The 20,647-nt window shown below is 39.0% G+C and overlaps 1 protein-coding gene across 3 annotated transcripts in view; it reads right to left on the bottom strand.

The window, feature by feature from the left end:
* The window catches only part of PCYT1A (phosphate cytidylyltransferase 1A, choline), a 52,243-nt gene extending 32,155 nt beyond the window's left edge, over positions 1 to 20,088 (bottom strand). Inside the window, exons 1-3 of one of the 3 annotated variants that reach the window (XM_059920864.1) lie at positions 19,971 to 20,088; positions 17,719 to 17,744; positions 17,199 to 17,253 (exon numbers count right to left, since the gene is read on the bottom strand). The gene's annotated coding sequence lies outside the window, so the exon portion shown is untranslated. The remainder of the gene's footprint in view (positions 1 to 17,198; positions 17,254 to 17,718; positions 17,745 to 19,970) is intronic. The other 2 variants (XM_059920866.1, XM_059920867.1) reach the window with 2 other exon arrangements.
* Positions 20,089 to 20,647: the final 559 nt, after the last annotated feature.

The following is a 20,647-nucleotide window of genomic DNA, read 5'->3' as shown; positions in this document are numbered from 1 at the left end:
CTTAAATGTGAATGGATTAAATGCCCCAACCAAAAGACATAGACTGGCTGAATGGATACAAAAACAAGACCCATATATATGCTGTCGACAAGAGACCCACTTTAGACCTAGGGACACATACAGACTGAAAGTGATGGGATGGAAAAAGATATTCCATGCAAATGGAAATCAAAAGAAAGCTGGAGTAGCTATACTCATATCAGATAAAATAGACTTTAAATTAAAGAATGTTACAAGAGACAAGGAAGGACACTACATAATGATCCAGGGATCAATCCAAGAAGAAGATATAACAATTATAAATATATATGCACCCAACATAGGAGCACCTCAATACATAAGGCAACTGCTAACAGCTATAAAAGAGGAAATCGACAGTAACACAATAATAGTGGGGGACTTTAACACCTCACTTACACCAATGGACAGATCATCCAAAATGAAAATAAATAAGGAAACAGAAGCTTTAAATGACACAATAGACCAGATAGATTTAATTGATATATATAGGACATTCCATCCAAAAACAGCAGATTACACGTTCTTCTCAAGTGCGCACGGAACATTCTCCAAGATAGATCACATCTTGGGTCACAAATCAAGCCTCAGTAAATTTAAGAAAATTGAAATCATATCAAGCATCTTTTCTGACCACAACGCTATGAGATTAGAAATGAATTACAGGGAAAAAAACGTAAAAAGGACAAACACATGGAGGCTAAACAATACGTTACTAAATAACCAAGAGATCACTGAAGAAATCAAAGAGGAAATCAAAAAATACCTAGAGACAAATGACAATGAAAACACGACGACCCAAAACCTATGGGATGCAGCAAAAGCAGTTCTAAGAGGGAAGTTTATAGCTATACAAGCCTACCTAAAGAAACAAGAAAAAGCTCAAGTAAACAATCTAACCTTACACTTAAAGAAACTAGAGAAAGAAGAACAAACAAAACCCAAAGTTAGCAGAAGGAAAGAAATCATAAAGATCAGAGCAGAAATAAATGAAATAGAAACAAAGAAAACAATAGCAAAGATCAATAAAACTAAAAGTTGGTTCTTTGAGAAGATAAACAAAATTGATAAGCCATTAGCCAGACTCATCAAGAAAAAGAGGGAGAGGACTCAAATCAATAAAATCAGAAATGAAAAAGGAGAAGTTACAACAGACACTGCAGAAATACAAAGCATCCTAAGAGACTACTACAAGCAACTTTATGCCAATAAAATGGACAACCTGGAAGAAATGGACAGATTCTTAGAAAGGTATAACCTTCCAAGACTGAACCAGGAAGAAATAGAAAATATGAACAGACCAATCACAAGTAATGAAATTGAAACTGTGATTAAAAATCTTCCAACAAACAAAAGTCCAGGACCAGATGGCTTCACAGGTGAATTCTATCAAACATTTAGAGAAGAGCTAACACCCATCCTTCTCAAACTCTTCCAAAAAATTGCAGAGGAAGGAACACTCCCAAACTCATTCTATGAGGCCACCATCACCCTGATACCAAAACCAGACAAAGACACTACAAAAAAATTACAGACCAATATCACTGATGAATATAGATGCAAAAATCCTCAACAAAATACTAGCAAACAGAATCCAACAACACATTAAAAGGATCATACACCACGATCAAGTGGGATTTATCCCAGGGATGCAAGGATTCTTCAATATACGCAAATCAATCAATGTGATACACCATATTAACAAATTGAAGAATAAAAACCATATGATCATCTCAATAGATGCAGAAAAAGCTTTTGACAAAATTCAACACCCATTTCTGATAAAAACTCTCCAGAAAGTGGGCATAGAGGGAACCTACCTCAACATAATAAAGGCCATATATGACAAACCCACAGCAAACATCATTCTCAATGGTGAAAAACTGAAAGCATTTCCTCTAAGATCAGGAACGAGACAAGGATGTCCACTCTCACCACTATTATTCAACATAGTTTTGGAAGTCCTAGCCACGGCAATCAGAGAAGAAAAAGAAATAAAAGGAATACAAATTGGAAAAGAAGAAGTAAAACTGTCACTGTTTGCGGATGACATGATACTATACATAGAGAATCCTAAAACTGCCACCAGAAAACTGCTAGAGCTAATTAATGAATATGGTAAAGTTGCAGGATACAAAATTAATGCACAGAAATCTCTTGCATTCCTATACACTAATGATGAAAAATCTGAAAGAGAAATTATGGAAACACTCCCATTTACCATTGCAACAAAAAGAATAAAATACCTAGGAATAAACCTACCTAGGGAGACAAAAGACCTGTATGCAGAAAACTATAAGACACTGATGAAAGAAATTAAAGATGATACCAACAGATGGAGAGATATACCATGTTCTTGGATTGGAAGAATCAACATTGTGAAAATGAGTATACTACCCAAAGCAATCTACAGATTCAATGCAATCCCTATCAAATTACCAATGGCATTTTTTACGGAGCTAGAACAAATCATCTTAAAATTTGTATGGAGACACAAAAGACCCCGAATAGGCAAAGCAGTCTTGAGGCAAAAAAATGGAGCTGGAGGAATCAGACTCCCTGACTTCAGACTATACTACAAAGCTACAGTAATCAAGACAATATGGTACTGGCACAAAAACAGAAACATAGATCAATGGAACAAGATAGAAAGCCCAGAGATTAACCCACGCACCTATGGTCAACTAATCTATGACAAAGGAGGCAAAGATATACAATGGAGAAAAGACAGTCTCTTCAATAAGTGGTGCTGGGAAAACTGGACAGCTACATGTAAAAGAATGAAATTAGAATACTCCCTAACACCATACACAAAAATAAACTCAAAATGGATTAGAGACCTAAATATAAGACTGGACACTATAAAACTCTTAGAGGAAAACATAGGAAGAACACTCTTTGACATAAATCACAGCAAGATCTTTTTTGATCCACCTCCTAGAGTAATGGAAATAAAAACAAAAATAAACAAATGGGACCTAATGAAACTTCAAAGCTTTTGCACAGCAAAGGAAACCATAAACAAGACGAAAAGACAACCCTCAGAATGGGAGAAAATATTTGCAAATGAATCAACGGACAAAGGATTAATCTCCAAAATATATAAACAGCTCATTCAGCTCAATATCAAAGAAACAAACACCCCAATCCAAAAATGGGCAGAAGACCTAAATAGACATTTCTCCAAAGAAGACATACAGATGGCCACGAAGCACATGAAAAGATGCTCAACATCACTAATTATTAGAGAAATGCAAATCAAAACTACAATGAGGTATCACCTCACTCCTGTTAGAATGGGCATCATCAGAAAATCTACAAACAACAAATGCTGGAGAGGGTGTGGTGAAAAGGGAACCCTCTTGCACTGTTGGTGGGAATGTAAATTGATACAGCCACTATGGAGAACAATATGGAGGTTCCTTAAAAAACTAAAAATAGAATTACCATATGACCCAGCAATCCCACTACTGGGCATATACCCAGAGAAAACCGTAATTCAAAAAGACACATGCACCCGAATGTTCATTGCAGCACTATTTACAATAGCCAGGTCATGGAAGCAACCTAAATGCCCATCAACAGACGAATGGATAAAGAAGATGTGGTACATATACACAATGGAATATTACTCAGCCATAAAAAGGAACGAAATTGAGTCATTTGTTGAGACGTGGATGGATCTAGAGACTGTCATACAGAGTGAAGTAAGTCAGAAAGAGAAAAACAAATATCGTATATTAATGCATGTATGCGGAACCTAGAAAAATGGTACAGATGAGCCAGTTTGCAGGGCAGAGGTTGAGACACAGATGTAGAGAATGGACATATGGACACCAAGGGGGGAAAACTGCGGTGGGGTGGGGATGGTGGTGTGCTGAATTGGGCGATTGGGATTGACATGTATACACTGATGTGTATAAAACTGATGCCTAATAAGAACCTGCAGTATAAAAAAACAAACAAAACAACTAATACTAAACTTTCATTGGGTTATTTGTATGGAAACATGTTAATATAAATGTTTCAGACATTACATGAAATTTCTAAAAATCTTATATTTGTATTTGTATGGAAATATGTATGGAAATATGTTAATATAAATGTTTCAGACATTACATGAAATTTCTAAAAATCATATTTGTATTTGTATGGAAATATGTATGGAAATATGTTAATATAAATGTTTCAGACATTACATGAAATTTCTAAAAATCTTATATTTGTACTTGTATGGAAATATGTATGGAAATATGTTAATATAAATGTTTCAGACATTACATGAAATTTCTAAAAATCTTATATGTTCTGGTATAATGTTATAAGTAATAATCCTATTTATTACTTTAAAATGTATATCTCAGAAATAACTAAAAAAAAAAAAAAAAAAAAAAGAAAATGTATTTATTAAAGTTGTTTTTGAAAATGTCAAAAAAAAAAATAAAATAAAATAAAATGTATATCTCAGAAATAACTAATTTTCTTGTCAACTGCATTATTATGAACTGTCATCAAATCTTTAACCGTGGTCATTTTTAAGTCTTTTGTCATTTACAGACAGTTCTGGGTGTACTCTGATGATTTTGCAAATATGTTCCTATAAAAGGGTTTCATCTTCAAGAAATACATGGAAAAGACTCTGACAAGTACAGGTTTCTGGTAACGGACTGTACTGCTGAACTGAATGAATAAGCATTTTCAGAACTCTAATGAAAAACTGATGAACTCATAAAAGTGTTAACAAAAGATCAAGATGAAAAAAAAAATTAATTACATGGGACTGAGTGAACTGATGAGGATGAGTATAATTTTTGTGACTTTCTGTCTGAATTTAAAAAAAAAAAAAAAATTCCACAAGGACTCAGAGGCAAAGAATATACAAATCAATTTTCACTGCAAAGTAAAGGAGCTGTTACAGTGGAGGATTACTGGACTGAATGTCAATACTATGACATAGTATGAGTGTGTTTCATGTTTGGTAATTGCAATCATTGTTGCTTTTGTTGTGGTCATCCATGTACATACAATGCTTGGTGTCAGTCGATTTATCTCTTGTAAAAATAAAATACAGTGTGTGTGTGTGTGAAAAAAAAATAAATAAATAAAATAAAGTAAAACGTGTGGACTTCCCTGGTGGTGCAGTGGTTAAGAATCCACCTGCCAACGCAGGGGACATGGGTTCGAGCCCTGGTCCGGGAAGATCCCACATGCCACGGAGCAACTAAGCCCGTGTGCCACAACTACTGAGCCTGCGCTCTAGAGCCCGCGAGCCACAACTACTGAAGCCCGTACACCTAGAGCCCGTGCTCCTCAACAAGAGAAACCACCACAATGAGAAGCCCGCGCACCACAACAAAGAGTAGTCCCCGCTCGCCGCAACTAGACAAAGCCCGCGCGCAGCAATGAAGACCCAACGCAGCCAAAAATAAAAAATATAAATAAATAAATAAATTTATTAAAAAAAAAAAAAAGTAAAACGTTTACTTTTAAAAATGTTCAATAACCATTTTCTACACAGACAGGCCCTCATCTAAGGTTGTCCTTTGGGGTCTCTAGAAACAGATTTCCTCTCCTTCCTAACTCTTTGAATCAGTGTAGATGATACATATATTCCAAGAAGTATGTTTTAGGAATCTAAATGTGTTGCAAAAAAGTAAGATAATAACAGCAAATTCATAATAATGACTATTTTTTTTTCAATATTACCAGTGCCAAGCACTGTGCTAGGTACTTTATATACATTATTCTCATTTAACCCATATAACCTGAGAAGCAGGTATTTTTAGTCCCAATTTACAAGTGAGAAAACTAAGGATCAGGGAGGTTAAGCAACCTATCCAGAGATCACACAGCTAGTAAATGAGAAAGCCAGGATGCTGTCTCCCAGAAATTCACAAATTTTTTAAAGAAGCTGTCTCATCATTACTGCTGCTTCCCTCAATCAAGAACATTCTTTCCACGGCATGCGTTCCTTAAGTTTTTGCAAACTTAAGTCAGACCAGCCTAACTGAACAGTGGAATAAAAGGTCACAGTCACTTAAAGGTAAACAAGGTCCCAGCACCAATCAAATAGAACTGACATGGCTATTGGCCTGATTCCAAAGCTGCCTGATTTGTCAGCTGTACAGATCTTTCCTACTGGAAAAGTTTTGCTAGGATTTCCTGATAAGTTTTCAACGTAAGCAATAAAGAATTCTTTAATTCTCTGCTCGTCTCTCTTCTGACATTACAAATAAGGTGGTGCTTAAGTCACCTGTACTTTTCATTCATGATACAAAATAGAGTTTTAAGGATGCCAAAATAAATCAAGGGAATAAATGTCATGTCATATTCTCACCAGTTACTTTCCATGACTTCAAGTTAAAATTCCTTAAAGTTTAATAGAAAAATACTTAACACATCCAAAGACATGTTTATAGGAACTTCTCAGAAGTCTTTGCTCTGTGTGTGTGTGTCAGGGGCGGTGGTGGGGAGGATTATGTGTGCTATAATATTTTCACAGCTTTACTGAATGAACTATAATTGACATACAATAAACCATATATTTAAAAGTGTATAATTTAATGAGTGTTAACATTATATACCTGTGAAATCATCAAAATTAATAAACATATCCCTCACTCTCAAGTTTCCTCATATACCACTTTATAATCCATCTCTCCCTCCCTACTCTGACTGTGCTTTGCTTTTTTGTTTTGTTTACACTGTGGTAAAATATACATAACATAAATTCCGCTTTGCTTTTTAACTGTTTAATTCTTGAAGTACTGAACCATCTTGCATAATTCAACTTAACCAGCCAAACACATGGTAGATAGATATCATCATACTAGAAAGAAGCAAAGGCGCTAAATACTGCCCTTGCGGTTTTAAAGATATTTTAAAGTCAAACTGATATCTGGAGTCACTAGATATTGTGACACTGGATCTATTCCACTAGATTAAAAAAAATCATACAAAAAATATAAAATATCACAATGAGAACTCAAGGGAGGAGAAAGGAGGTATCTGACTAGTTATTTAAAGCTAATTCATGAACAAAGAATCAAGGCAACCATTATTATTAGTATTAGTACTGACACATTGCAAAGCCCATTGGTAAATAATAGTAATACTAACATATTTTACCTGAATTTCAGTTGAGTACATACATTCTTCAACAAAATCTCTCCTTCTGTCTTATATAAATACCTCTAACCAAATGTCTAAGGCAGTGTTTCTCAATATTTTTTATCCATGCTCCATTTTGAGAAAAGTAAAAATCTTTAACCTCACTCCGCTAGCATACTGTAGTGATTAAATAGAGGTCAGCCCCTAAATCATATTACCTAAATATGAATCCCATTTCTACCACTAACTAGCCATGAAAATTTGGACAAATTCCTTTATGTCTCCAAGTCTTAGTTTCATCATCTAACAAATGTGGTTTGAATGGAATAATCCATGTAAAGCCTTAGCTCAGCGTCTGGCACACAGTATGTGCTTGTAAACATTAGCTACTATTATTATTTCATAGTAGTAGTAGTTGCCATCATCTGCCTTAAAGTCTATCTTCTGCGTATCCCCTATAGCCAAAAAGATTTTGTCAAGTTTTCATCCATGATTACTACTATAAAAAGTGTACTTCTAATGTAAAAGTATGATAAAACATGAAGTATGCTCCATCGCCCCATCTTATCCTTACCCCATTTAAGAATCACTGCTGTGGAACTTCCCTGCTGGTCCAGTGGTGAAGAATCTTCCTTCCAATGCAGAGGACGTGGGTTCAATCCCTGGTCAGGGAACTAAGATCCCACATGCCACAGGGCAACTAAGCCAGCACGTCACAACGAGCTACCGTGCCTCAACTAGAGAGCCTGTGTGCTGCAAAGTACAGAGCCCACGCGCTCTGGAGCCTGCGCGCCACAACCAGAGAAGAGAAAACCCGCACGCCACAACTAGAGTGAAGCCGGCACGCTGCAGCAAAAGATCCCGCCTGCCTCAACAAAGATCCCGCATGCCGCAACTAAGACCCGACGCAGCCAAAAATAAAATAAATAAATAATAAACAAATCTTTTTAAAAAATAAAGTAATTTAACAATTGAACATCCTTGCCCAACAGACACTAATTCATCAAAAAAAAAAAATTACTGTTGTAGCAAGAACTCTTCTAGAGTCTGATGTTAAGCTATGATGAAGAAACACCACTATACTACTACTACTACTACTACTACTGTCAGCATGTATATAACACCTGTAAGTCTAAAAACTTTAAAAATATTAAAACTCTCAGGGCTTCCCTGGTGGTGCAGTGGTTAAGAATCTGCCTGCCAATGCAGGGGACACTGGTTCGAGCCCTGGTCCGGGAAGATCCCACATGCCACAGAGCAAGATCCCACATGCCACAGAGCAACTAAGCCCGTGCGCCACAACTACTGAGCCTGCGCTCTAGAGCCCGCGAGCCACAACTACTGAAGCCCACGCGCCTAGAGCCCGTGCTCCGCAACAAGAGAAGCCGCTGTAATGAGAAGCCCGCACACCGCAACGAAGAGTAGCCCCTGCTCACCGCAACTAGAGAAAGCCCGCCCATGGCAACAAAGACCCAATGAAGCCAAAAATAAATAAATTTTAAAAAACTCTCAACATTCACAACCCTTTGACATAGATGTATTATTTTTATCACTATTGAAACTGAGGCACAGAAAATAAGATCACACAGCTAGTAAGTGGTGAAGCTAGGAATCAAATTCAGTCAGCCTGGCTGCAGACTACACACCCTTAACGACTGTGGCATACAATAAAATGTGACACCGTACGATACAAGAAGGTACCTAATAACTATCTCTAAATATTTGAATGCCTGTTATGTTGGATAGGGCAGACACTTATCCTGTGAAAGTCCAGATAATAGAAAATGAATCACTAGTTGGAAGATGCAGAGACACAAATTTTAACTAAACATAATAAAAACCTTTTTAGGAACGAGAGTTATCTGAAAAGGGGCTGAGTTACCTCGGGGGCATTTCATTTTGGCATACCAGGACATTCAAGGAGAGGCTGTGTAGAAATACTTTCATTCATTTTATTAGTCATAATCCTGTTAAAGTCCATCATGGTTGATCTTTTTGTTTGTTCTAATCTTAAAATAATTTCAAATCATGACTGCCATCTATCACGTTAGCATTCACAATTTTATGTAACCTATAAACTTGAAAAGAATGGTTTTTATGTCTCCATCCATGTTAGTGCTGAAAGTATTGATCAGGATAGATATATGTCACCATACACCAATGTGACATACCACTAGACCCCTCTCTCCTCATTGAGATCCACTCTTAATACTCTAGGTTAGTACAATATAAAACACAGGGGAGTTTATCTTTAGAAAACAGGATAGAAAATATATTTAGAATTCTTAATGATTAGGGTATTCAATCAGATGTAAACCCGTTTCATTGTACTATCACATAATCCACATTTCTCTATCACAGTCCCAAAGATTATGATAATAGTGATGATAAAAATTATAGCTAACACTTACAGAGTACTTCCTTTGTGCCAGAAAGTTATAAACCTTTTGCATATATTAAATAACTTAATTCTCACAACAATCTTATGTGGTAGATAATATTATTTGCTCTATTTTGCAGATGAGGAAATTGAGGCACAGCTGGGTTAAATGACTTGACTGAGGTCACACACCTAGGACAGGGCAAAACCAGGATTTGAACCAAGGCATTCTGGCTCTAGGATCTGTGTACTTAACAACAACACTGCCTAGTATTTATTTACTTATTATATGCTGCCTAGTATATAAAATGGTCATACATGAATTTAAACAAAACCACTTACTGCACTCTGGCCATGCACTACACTGTGCCAAGCAGGAATTTAATTTCATCTTTCACAAAGACTGGGCTCCTTCTCACTGGGCATATCGCTGACAGACTACTTAGGAATTCCAGGGGCTTATTTTGGTTTGGGCCAGAGTAGAAGAGTAGAGGGTGCACTAGACCAGGAATCATATCATATAAACTGGGACTTCATTCTAGCTCCTCCCAGGGAATTCCCTGGCAGTCCAGTGGTTAGGACTCGCTTCCACTGCAGGGGGCATGGGTTCGATCCCTGGTCGGGGAACTAAGATCCCACAAGCCTCTCAGCCTGGCCAAAAAAAAAAAAAAAAAAATCTAGCTCCACCTAGTACCTTAACTCGTAAGTTATGGTGAGTGCAAATGAGAGATTAGAAAACAAACTCCCTGATGTTGCTGTCTTTCCACCGTTCAATTGTCCTGCTCTGAAAAGAGCCCATTTTCATTAGGAGACTCAGTATCATTCGGTCTGTGTGATCTTCACCCTTAGCCATACCTTCAGATGCCACGTGCCTAACCTGAACCAATCAGCACATCACTCTCTCAGGCCACAGACTGGGGGAGGAGGGAGGTGGGAAGGGCAGTGATTGGTTACCTAAGATAGTCCAATCAAAGTGAATCTCAGGACTCGCCAGATAGGAATTCTTGGACAAAGATTATCACTTCTTTCTTTGTGAATTCAGGCCTGGAGACCTGACTCTAGGAACCGTCCTATAACAATCTAGTGGTCATCCTATAACCAGGAAGAGAGTCTTTCTCAAAATAGTCACACAGAGAAAGCAATGCTGATGATGGAGAGAAGCCAGATCCTGAACTGCCTAATTGTGTCAACCAATACATTCCCCGTTTTGCTTAAGCTCAGTTAAGCTTGGTTTTTTATCACTTAGAACCACAAAATCATAATTAATTCATTCAATACTTGGCAATGAGCCCTAGCACAAAGTAGGTGCTCAATAACTATTTGAATAAATGTAATAAGTGAAAAAACTCCTTTGAAATTTTGAAAAGCACTACTCACATTAGTATTTTGTTTTGATGGAAAGAGGTCAAGTACTTGTCAATTTATAAGTGTATCAAAGATGGCAAAACAAAGCTCTCATCCTGTCAAAAGTATTTTTTTCTTATCTGCTTACAGTTCTTCTATTTTTCAAAGATGGCAAAACAAAGCTCTCATCCTGTCAAAAGTATTTTTTTCTTATCTGCTTACAGTTCTTCTATTTTCCAAAGATGGCTTTTGCGTCATATATTGTGTTTTATACTATATATATATATATATATTTTTTTTTAGGCTTTTAATGTTATTTATTTATTTATTTATGGCTGTGTTGGGTCTTCGTTTCTGCGCGAGGGCTTTCTCTAGTTGCGGCGAGCGGGGGGCCACTCTTCATCGCGGTGCGCGGGCCTCTCACTATCGCAGCCTCTCTTGTTGCGGAGCACAGGCTCCAGACGCGCAGGCTCAGCAATTGTGGCTCATGGGCCTAGTCGCTCCGCGGCATGTGGGATCTTCCCAGACCAGGGCTCGAACCCGTGTCCCCTGCATTGGCAGGCAGACTCCCAAACACTGCGCCACCAGGGAAGCCCTATATTTTTTTTAATTAATTAATTTTTTTGGCTGTGTTGGGTCTTCGTTGCTGCGTGTGGGCTTTCTCTTTGTTGTGGTGCACGGGCTTCTTTTTGCGGTGGCTTCTCTTTGTTGCGGAGCACAGGCTCTAGGCGCACGGGCTTCAGTAGCTGTGGCATGCGGGCTCAGTAGTTGTGGCGCTCGGGCTTAGCTGCTCTGCGGCATGTGGGATCTTCCCGGACCAGGGCTCGAACCCGTATCCCCTGCATTGGCAGGCGGATTCTCAACCACTGTGCCACCAGGGAAGTCCCTTATACTATACTTTAAACTGAACATTACACATCAGACTTAAACTAAAGTCTTAAGATCCTCTGGATTTAGAACAAACACATATAATACTTTTTGTTTTATAATGCAAAACATTTCTATATCTTCTCCACTTTCTTAGAAGATGGAAAACACCAAGATCACAGTCATTCCATAATAGTGACCCTAAAAGAATTCAGAAATTATAAAGAGATTAACCCTCACACCTTTCCTCTAGAACTATCACTAATTTTTATTTATTTATTTATTTATTTTTTTAAATGGCACAACTTTTTTTTTTTTTTTTAACTTTGGGTTTATTTATTTATTTATTTATGGCTGCGTTGGGTCTTCGTTTCTGTGCGAGGGCTTTCTCTAGTTGCGGCAAGTGGGGGCCACTCTTCATCGCGGTGCGCGGGCCTCTCACTATCGCGGCCTCTCTTGTTGCGGAGCACAGGCTCCAGACGCGCAGGCTCAGTAATTGTGGCTCACGGGCCTTGTTGCTCCGCGGCATGTGGGATCTTCCCAGACCAGGGCTCGAACCCGTGTGCCCTGCATTGGCAGGCGGATTCTCAACCACTGTGCCACCAGGGAAGTCCCTTATACTATACTTTAAACTGAACATTACACATCAGACTTAAACTGAAGTCTTAAGATCCTCTGGATTTAGAACAAACACATATAATACTTTTTGTTTTATAATGCAAAACACTTCTATATCTTCTCCACTTTCTTAGAAGATGGAAAACACCAAGATCACAGTCATTCCATAATAGTGACCCTAAAAGAATTCAGAAATTATAAAGAGATTAACCCTCACACCTTTCCTCTAGAACTATTACTAATTTTTAAACTTTGACTTTATAGGTCTCTCAAGTTTTTCATTTTTCACTGGCTCTCTTAGACCATTCCCATGTTCCTCACATCTACTAACTTATACACTATGAAAGTATATATAAAACTTTAATAATTAGTGCCTAAACTGATGAAAAAAATTACCCCCAGCTTCCCTAAAGTTCCAATAGATGTCTGCTAGGACACATCAAATTTGCTACTGAGAAAAGGTATGTGGGAGGATGAGGGCACACTGAGGGTAGCAAATATATGTTCGCTTTTTAGTTCATTATACTGAGACTTAGCTTGACCTAAAATCACACCACCTTTACAATACTCACAATTGCCCAATAACCACTGAATACCTCCAACAATGAGGAACAATACTTCCCAACTCTCCATTTATGATAACTGCCCCTTTGCAATCAACCAATACTATTCAAGTAAAAGTGAGTGATGACCCTGGAAAAGGAGGAGACTTTAAATATCTACATTCCAGAGGGAACACACACACACACAAACACAGACTGCCTTAATATCTGTTTGTCCAGTGGGTGATAGGGTTGGGAAAAGATGACACCTCCTCAGAGCCAATACGGTACAAGATCAAAACGGGGATGGGGAGCAGGAGATTGCCCAATGATTTGCAGGCGGAGCCTGGCTTCCAGCCATAGCACCCACATTAACTAAGCTGGGATGAGTCAAAATGAAAGCAGTTGGAGACAGAATACACAGCCTCACTTATGAGCCCATTAGGGTGGGCCAAAACTTCCTATTTCCTTAGCAGTTTATCCTCCCCAAAAGTTTCTATGTCAAAAGAAGCTATAACAAAAGAGAACAAGGGAGCTGGCAGCCAGAATGCAGCATTTGTAAGGCCTGATCTTTCCAACACTGCTACATATTCAGTCCTGAGATAAGTCACCTTATTTTAGTCACTCAAATTCCCCATTCAAGCACAGATTCTAAATATGGACATAAATACCCACACCACCACCATCACTACCATAACCCTGCCTATTAAGTGCCTTAGTGTCTCCAAACTGCTTTCAAGATACAGAATGTGGTATCTGTTCCTGTGATTTTTACCCAGATTCACAAAATCTGGCTCCATTTCTGCTGACTCACCTCCCAGTACACACTGCTTGCCTTGTTCTTTAATGTTCCAATAGATGCCTGCTTGGGATTAACTTTGCTATTAAGGAAGTACACAGAAGTAGAAATGTGTGTCAGCAGGGAGGGGTGGCAGGGAGGAGATACTGAGGATAAATCTAATCAAGTGTTTTTCCAACGTGAATATCTTGAAGGAGACAAAATCTGGGTGCTGGTATGCATATGCTTGTATTTTAAAGATGAAAGTCTCCAACAAGTGCAGTTTTAGAAACTCCCACCCAATCCCCTCTATTCTACTTCCTTATTGTTGGTAGATTTAGTAAGCACCCCAGGGTGAAAGAGGAGGTGGACTCTGCTTCCTAAGCTATGCAACAACCTAAAGAGTAGAAGTTGCAATCATGTATACTCTTAAACCTAATTCAAATTTGACTGATTACTACAGGGAACTATCTGTAAAAAGAGGAAACATGAATTTTTCCTTTGCATTCTATTCCTGCTTCCCTGTCTCTGGGCCTACAATTATCTTCCTCAGTAAGACCCTATGCTCAGTAATTTTCTACTGGCATACCAATGTCCAGTTCCAAAGCTGAGTGAGCAAGCATACTTTGTACTTGGGATCTTTATCTGCTTCTACCTTTGTGGAGCTTAATAAAGTAGTGCTCTAAGAGGCAAGCTCTGTGAACTCCTAGGTTACAGTGAATCAAATACTGTTGGCATTAATCATGTCATCTGCTGTACATTCAGGCCTTCCCACAGATAACAGTGCAGTCACATCACCCCTTGTGTAAAGACCTTTGAAGCTTGAGGGAGGATATGTCTAACCCATAGTGGGGACGAGGGACTGGATTCAAGAACCAGCAGAACTCCTAGAGCAGCTCACAAGCCAAAAATGGCCCACTGCCTGTTTTTGTAATTAAGGTTTTACTGGAACACAGCCACGCTCATTCACTGATGAATGAATGAAAAGTGGTCTATGGCCACTTCTGTGCTACAACTGCAGAGTTGAGTAGTTGCAACAGAGACTGTATGACCTGCAAAGCTGAATATTTATTATCTGGCCCTTTACCTAAAAAGTTTGCCAACTCTATTCTAGATGAAAACAGGATCAGTTTTATCAATAATTTGGTAGTGAATTCCAAATACCTAGATTATGCAAACAGTTCTAAAGTGGAGGACAGTGCTAGGAATAGAACTATTTCAAGAAACTGTGCCATAACTTTCTGATACAGGATTTCTACAGTTTATGTCACTAACCTGTATATACCACCACACTGTATAGAATAAGTCAAAAGAGTGCCTGATTTGGGAAGTTCTAAATGTAAAAGTGATTTCACAACAGGATCTGCACGGATGATTAGTTTTAAATCAGAGCTCAATGTTATTCCTCAATATTTGGGACCTGTAAATTGCCACATCTAAGATCTTAGCTCTGAACTTGATCTCTTCCCTCTAATTTCTCCAGAGAAACCCTTATTCAACAAACACTGAGTGGGCACTTACTCTGTGCCAGACCCTGGGTTAGTCCTGGACCAAAATAGAGTTTCTTCTTGGGCCTGACCACACAGTAGGATATTTCAGGAAAGAGATTATCCTAAAAACCACAAGGGACACTTGAAATAGTTCTTACAGTTGAATGATTTTGCTCTGCCACTATTCTACTAGAAGAATCAGTGAGTAGACCCAGTGTTAAGATTTTGCTCTTCCTAGAGTGGGTTATGGAACTTATATCTCTAAGGCAGGGTCTACGACAGATTCAGGGAGTCTCGGATTTGGACCAAAAAAATTATATCTTTATTTTCACTAGCCTCTGGCAAATTCACCATTCCTTCAATTATGAACGTAAGCCACAATAGTAATAGTACACTTAGTAGAATAGACTTTGTCACCAATAGAAATCATAGATATTTTCATATAATATCACATTTGTTACAAATACCTTGAAATACTGTTTAAACACATGATCATTTAAAAATTATCAGAGCTATAAGACCCACTGATAGACAGTAAACTTTATTTACTATGTTAATAAAAACTACCTGTGCTATATCACACATTTTTAAAATATTTTGATAACTATATTTCAATATAATTTGTTTCCTTTATAATTCTATGTATTTTTTTGCAATAAAAACATTATTCCAAAAAAGGAGTCAACAAGGTTTCACCATATTGACAAAGGGGTCCACGGCACAGAAAAGATTAAGACCTAGGGGCCAAAAAATAAACAAACAAACGTAATCACATCTGAGGTAATTCTATGTAGATAAAAACACTACCGTTTTCTGTTAAGTGCCATACACTCATTTTGTTCTCTAATATAAAGCAAAGAGTATAAGTCATTATTTTTAGCAGCCCTCACTTCAAACTGGTTTGCAAATAGTTGTGAACGTGATATATAACAGCCTAGCAGATCCATGGGTTCCCCTGGCAATCATTCTAGTCCAAACATAGAAAACTTCAAACTAACATAACTTTCAACAAGAGAGTTACCAAAAGACAGGGAGAAAAAAGACTGAAAAAAGACAACAAACAAACAAAAAACCAAAACACAACCCTGCTATATATCTATCTACTAATCTGGTTTGCAAACAGTAAAATACAGGCAATACAATTATTTATATTAATGAGATAATGTATGTAAACGAACCTAACACAGTGCCAAATATATACTAGAGACTCACTCTTTTTTTTTTCTTCTGGAATGGTGCCCTGGCATATACTGCAAAATAACGTACGTAAAAATGTATATTCCCTAAATTAACTGACTGAATTATAGAGGAAGGGAGTTAGGATTTAAATTTTGCCACAAATCATTCATAAACAATTGACAAAACAAATCATACTTCATACACGTGTCCAGGTACCCATTTGACAGGAATATTGTGAAAAGGGAACTTTAGGACTAGAAACAGAAAGGTTTAAGCTTAGGAAAGAGAAAGTGCTAGAAGTTACCCTCTGGGCATATAAGCAGGAGGGCTGAGCCCTGCTCTTACACTCTCCTCCCTATTGTTTTTTCTTTCTTTTTTTGTTTTTTAATTGGGGTATAGTTGTTTTACAATGTTGTGTTAGTTTCTACTGTACAGCAAAGTGAAGTAGAGTTCCCTGTGCTATACAGCAGGTTCTCATTAGTTATCTATTTTATACATATTAGTGTATATATATATATGTCAATCCCAATCTCCCAATTCATCCCAGCCCCCCTCCCTTTCCCCCTTGGTGGAAGTCCATACATTTGTTCTCTACGTCTGTGTCTCTGTTTCTGCCTATTGTTTTCTAATGTGACTTATGTAGTGATAACGTAGGTAAAAGATGTAGAAGCAGCCACAATCTTGAGTAAAAAGGAACTCTCACAGTCCAGTGATGATTGGGAAGTACTCTGATTTCAGGGTTTCTCTAACTGAAAAAATTCCCCCCAAATCATGACTTTTAGAAAAATTTATTCTTTCCAATCTATTTTAGGGTAACACAAACGTTAGTGTAAGAGAGACCTATTTCTGTTTGATTCAGTAGGAGGAATTACCTCTATTAGTAGAAAAGCCAGAAGATCTGGCTTCAGATGAGAGTTACGCAAATATCTGGAAAGAAAAGCATAAGAAAATTACAATTATAACTAGATATTCTGTTCTTATTCATCATTAAAAATAATAGCAAATTATTACGCTTGCTTTTTCTATGAATATTTCATAAATTAACCCTCATGAGAGTTTATAACATGAAGAGGTTATTCAGCTCCCACAGGAAAATCATGAATGAGGTCAGGTGGTTTACAAACTCCATGAGATTGTACACTAAATTTGGTGCGTATGCATATATTTCAGATTATTAAAGGGCCATTTAACCAGAAGAACAGTTATCTCTGCCATAGAAAATCTAAAGCAAGAGAAAGCAATAATCCTTCCCAGAGACACAGAGTAAGTCAGTGTTAACATCAGATAAAGTAACCAGGGACTTCTGAATCCAAGGCTCTATCTGACTAGATCATTCTCCTTAAGGGATCACATATCCAAAGAGGAGATTCCCCAATAAAAATAAAACCTCACCTGTTTATGGGAGAAGAAATCATAGGCTGAGGAAGGAATAAAAGATCATTCTTATCAATCAGGCCATTATACTGGTTTTCAAAGGGAATTTGCAAAGCAGGGTAAGTCAGAAAGAATCATCTCATTCAGCAGACACAAATCACCCCAGAGGCAGTGCTGCAGTCCCAAAGTCTAAATGTCTTCCCTTCTGTGGTGAGTTACCTTTAAGCATTATATTCTGTTCTAGGAACAAATTCTTGAGTAGTTCCTTTTAGTTATGTTGAATGTAAGCCAAGTAAACATCTAATGTTCTAGAAAAAGCCATTTTTTAGCTAAACAAAGGCTATCCCTCACCATTCCCAACTCATTCCCATTCAAGAATCTTTCTGAACTCTCTTCCCCTATCACAAAATGTATGTGTGTGTAGAGGGTGGGGTGACTATTAGGCTATCAGATAAATACAGTGTCTGGTAAGTTGAAATTGCCTCAAGCTTCTTCTATTAGACGTATTTTTTAAAACACTGGGTGACACAGTAAGTAGCACCTTCTACAAAGGGCTGTAAAAGAGGAGGAAGTAGTGAAACCCACTTTAATTCATTTCATCTGCATCACTAACAGCCCTCATGAAAGGGAATTAGTAGGAAATAAAACCAGAGCTAAAACATCATTTGAATTATCCACAGCATGGTATCATTCCCAGTATGCCAGTCTTGGCCTCCGGTGCACAAATCATTGAACTGGATAGCTAAAAACAGTAAAGCTTCTCCGCTGTGGCATTCTAGTCACCACTGTTGACCTTCCCAGATCATCCTGTCTTCTCCAAGATAATCATCTATCTGTTCACCACTGATTCCTGCACCAAATTCCATTCTCAACTAGTTTCTTTTTACTAGCAATTCTCTGTACCTGCAGAATCACTAAATACCAAGATTGAAAAGGACCCTGAAGGTTATATCTCCCTACTCCCACTTTATTTCTTGGCAGAATCTTTTCTGTCTCTATCTTCAGTTCCCTTTCTAAGCTTTGTTCCTACCCTCCTCAAAGCTTCCCCCTCCCTCAATGTCTATTCCTAGCAGTTTTTCCTATCACAAACCCCTATATCCTCACTGCCTTTATAAATATCACTGTCCCTATTTCAATATATACCTGTTGGTTCTCCTAACTGAGAACCTGAGTTTCAGTCCCCAGGCATAACTGGTCACTTCGATTCTATTTGGGAAGCCTTCTCCAGTTAAGTCAATCTGATAGAGCCTGTGCCCAAGCCCCAGATGCAGTCTTCCTAATTGCATCTTTGTACTTCCAAACAGTCCCCTAATCGTAGAATGGTCGCATTTTAGACCAGAAAGAAAACTCAGAAATAATCTGGTCCAATGTTTTTCCAACTTTTTTTTTACTACCTTTTAAGACACATGAAATCCATTTTACATCATAATCTCACACACACATAACTGAAAGACGTTTCATGAAATAATACTCTTACTCTGCGAACACACTGAAAATTTCTAGTCTATTCCTTTTTTTTTTTTTTTTAATTTCAGGTTCCATCCAGTAAATAGACTTCACAACCCAATCATCGGATGGAAGCCACAGTTTAGGAAACATTAATCTAGCCCAAACTTCCCATTCACCGAGGAAGAAACTGTAGCTCAGTGGTGAGGTGAGCTTCCCAGCCACAAGAAGGTTGTCCATAAAATTAAACTCGGGTCTGCCTGATAAGTCCCAAACTAGTGTTTCCCACTAAGACCTTCTCCACCCAGTCACCACACCCCGTACCCAAACACCATGCTACTGTACCCTGTCCAGTCACTGATCCCACCCTCTTCTCCAGCTCAGCCCCTCAAAGTTACTGCTCGTTGGTCGGAATCCCCCTGCAGCCGCCGCTTCATGTTCCCTTAGGTCAGAGTCCCCTCACAGTTACTATCCATCGATCGGTCTCCTCCGAGTCGTTGGTCCTTGGTCACAGTTCCCTGCTGTCACTGCTTCATACTTCCTCGGTCATAGTTCCCTCGCAGCCTCTGCCTCGTGTTCTCCGAGGTCAGAGTCCCTCAGCTTTCACTGCTGCTGGGTCGCAGACCCCTCGCGCGCAGCTGAGTCTCAGTCACAGTCCCCTCGTTGTCAGTGCCCCTGGGTCACAGTAGCCTTGCAGCCCCAGCCTCACACTCCCCTCGCTGTCACTGACCCACTCTTCTTTCAGTCAGTCTCCCCGCGGTCCCAGCGCCACAGTTTCTCCTCTCAAATAGAGCCGCAAGGATAGGCACACACCGAGTCCTCACCTGCAGCTCACACTCCCCCGGTCCCTGTCCCGTCGAATTTCTCCTGGGCGCCGCGTCACGGACAAGGGAAGTTGAGGGGGTTGCGGGGAGACGCCCGGGAAAGGCAGCTGACGGAACCGTGGGCCGGAAGTCCCGCCTACTGCCCGCCCACTTGTCACTCCGACCACGACTTCTCCCTGAAAACCACGACCCCTGACACAGTAGTTCCGCCTCCATAGAGGCCCCGGGGACGGAGTGACTGAACCGAAATCCCCAGAGACAGAAGACAAAATGGCAAAGGGTCAGTCTCCATGCGGAACTAGAGTATGCGGTGAAGATACGTATGTATCTTGTAATGAGACACGCTGTGACTTGTCACTCGTGCTCACTGGCAGTCCTTCAAGAAGCGTTAACGCGGTGGCTCCTCTTTTGCCCAGCTCCGGGCTCGGTCCCTTCCAGGCGGACCTGTCTTGGTCCTTCCTATTCTACCCCGGCGCCTGGCGTGGTGCCAGGCACTCGTACCAGCACATTGACAATGCAGATGGCCGCGACGCCTTCCACCCTTGACATTCCGTACCTCCACCCCATGGTCTGCGGCTGCTTCACACAGCGCCACCTTTTCCCTACTTGGTGATGTAAAGAGAATTCCAACCAAGTCCTGTGAAAAGCCCTCTTTCTTCCTGTTATTTCTAACCCAG

The sequence above is a fragment of the Balaenoptera ricei genome, chromosome 4, assembly GCF_028023285.1.
Source record: "Balaenoptera ricei isolate mBalRic1 chromosome 4, mBalRic1.hap2, whole genome shotgun sequence".
NCBI classification, from domain to species: domain Eukaryota; kingdom Metazoa; phylum Chordata; class Mammalia; order Artiodactyla; family Balaenopteridae; genus Balaenoptera; species Balaenoptera ricei.
Note: the sequence above shows the minus strand (reverse complement) of the source record. Positions and strands in the feature narration are given on the sequence as shown.